Here is a 2,550-nt window from a genome sequence, read left to right on the forward strand (position 1 = left end):
TCCTCCTACCTAAAAATATGAGATCTCTCCTTCATATTTTATTTACGCTTACAAAAATCTTTGACGTACCTCTTTCAAAAAGAATTTGCAAGCAAGAACTCTCTAAGAACACTCGAACCCTTCGACCTTTTTCTCTAACAACTCTAAGGTTGATACTTATTCTTTAACTTTGAACTGTTCTTCTTCTTCTAATGAAACTATTGTTTGTTACTTTAAGAACCTTGTTCTATTAAAACACAAACAGTAAGATTAATAACACATTCTTCTTGGTTATAATCTAAAGTTTCAAAAACATTGTTCTTCTTGAAAAACCCTTCTTTGTGGATATTTCAAAAGAAGTTTTATTGTTCTAAAACTTAAAAAGATCACATTTAAATATTGGACTACCAACATAAACTGTTATTTCCTATTTCTTCAACTATAACAGACAATGTCTGCCAAGAACATGAACGTCTCCGTTGAAGACGTGTCTTTCAAGGCCAACAACCACATTGCCTTGTTGGACATTCCTACCAACAAAACCATTTACGAGGATGTTGCTGCCTTCCTCAAGATGTCCCCCATCACCTACGCTCTCACCCATGAACCTGTGATGGTGAGGGAGGCCCTTCAGCAATTCTGGATGACCGATGAAGTGGTGCAGACACGAACACAAACGGTCAACAAGTGGAGAAAATCTCTATCACCTTCAACCGGATGACCGTGAGTTTTGGCGTGAACACTTTCAGGCACGCTCTTCGTTTTCCCAAGGGTCCTTTCGCTGAAGTTGAACAAGCGCCAGAGGGAGAAGGTCGTTCCCTACACTCATTTTCTGTCAGTGGTTTTCGCTAAGATTTTCGGCGAAAAATACATCAAGGAAGGTAACCTTCCTGTCTACAAGCTTGGATCCAGGATTTTGGTTCACAAGCTAAGGGATGAAGATGTTGCACTTTCTGCTATGGTGCATTATTCTTCAATTCCCTTTCTTCTTCTCCTTCCTAGGTGGTCAAGACAAACGAGAACCCACCTAAGTCTAACCCAACCACCACAACCCTCTCTTCCAAACGCTCATCTCAACCAACTCTTGGTTCTTTTTCGAGGACCAAGAAGGCCAAAAAGGGGACAACCACGTCTCTGGCCGTGACCTCTCAAAAGGTCTCAGTTATTGAAACAAGCCTTACCCACGAGCCAATTTAAGTCAGCCTTCCCAGCTCTTCAGTGATATCTGAAATCATTGTCATACCCGTGGCTCCTCTCCCAACCGCCTCAGTGACCCAAATCACTGAAGGTGAGAATATCAGCATCGCCACTGCTGAACACCCACTACCTTCAGTCTCAACCATATTCTCCTCTCCTCCATCTTTGGTCTCTACACGTGTCTATGACTCAACAACGACTGTCCTCCCTGATGATGAGATACCCACCATTGGACCTGAGGTTGCTCCTCTCGGGGCACCTTAGCAAACTGGTGCTTATCCTCTCGAATGCACCAAGGAGCGCACCAACGTTAATCCTTCAAATAACGCTGAAGAACCCTCAGATACTCCATTTTCCTACCCTTTCATTTCTACTAACCCTGAGCTTCCTTATGCTCACTCTCCATATTTTTCAGGTCCTTTTAAGAAACCAGCCATGAAAGATGCATATGACATGGCTGAGGACGTAAAGCTGCTCCTCCCTGCTGTCGAGATAGTCTTCATCAAAATGGACAAAGTCCATAAAAACATGTCTCAAAGGGACGAAGTTGTTGCTGATCTCTCAGTCGTTAGGGCTGAAGTTCAAAAGGTCAAGGGCTAGCTCTCCAACATGCAAGTGGTAGTTCAAGTCAATGTTGAGGCCATTGCTGCTTTAACAAGTAAGGCTGATGAAGCAAACTCCCATCTTGCTCAGCATATGGAGCTAATGCAACAGATTTTGGCTGCTCTCCAACAACCAGTGCCAGCGCCTAAACCTTCGTTCACCACTGATGACCGCGCCCAGCTGGATGAAACGCACGAGGCAACGGTTATCCTAGCCCGTGCTATGATGCATCTTGAAGAAATGATGGCACTACAAATCCGGACAATCGACCACTTCTTTAGCTATTGCTTCAAAGCTATTGCCAAAGAGGGGGAGATAAGGTCTGAAGCTGTTGGTCTTTCCAATGTTATTGCCGCCCCTAAGTCTGCTGTACCAGCAACTGATGACGCTGAAGCTGAGGTTATTAATGAAAATCCAACATCCAGTGAGGCTCTTATAGCTGAGGATGTTGATGTAGTCTGAGCTGACGTTGAAGCTCGCGACGATGACCTTCCATTACCTCTGCAGCTGATGTTGGTGATCTGGAAGAGAACGATGAAAATAATGATGAAGAAGATGGTGAGTCTCCCGACCTTCCTGATGCTGGCAATGATCTGGATGATGATGAAGACGAAGATTACGACGACTTCACGATTCAGTACTAGAGACCCGCTAGTTCCACAAAAGGCGTCGCCTTTAGGGATTCCGCATCCCAGGGGAGCAAAGGGAAAAAGAGGCAACTCAAGAAAAGCACCAAAGCACCAAGTCGAAAGACAAAGGTGTTACTGAAGA

The sequence above is a fragment of the Cynara cardunculus genome (assembly GCF_001531365.2).
Source record: "Cynara cardunculus var. scolymus isolate 2C chromosome LG 3, CcrdV1, whole genome shotgun sequence".
NCBI classification, from domain to species: domain Eukaryota; kingdom Viridiplantae; phylum Streptophyta; class Magnoliopsida; order Asterales; family Asteraceae; genus Cynara; species Cynara cardunculus.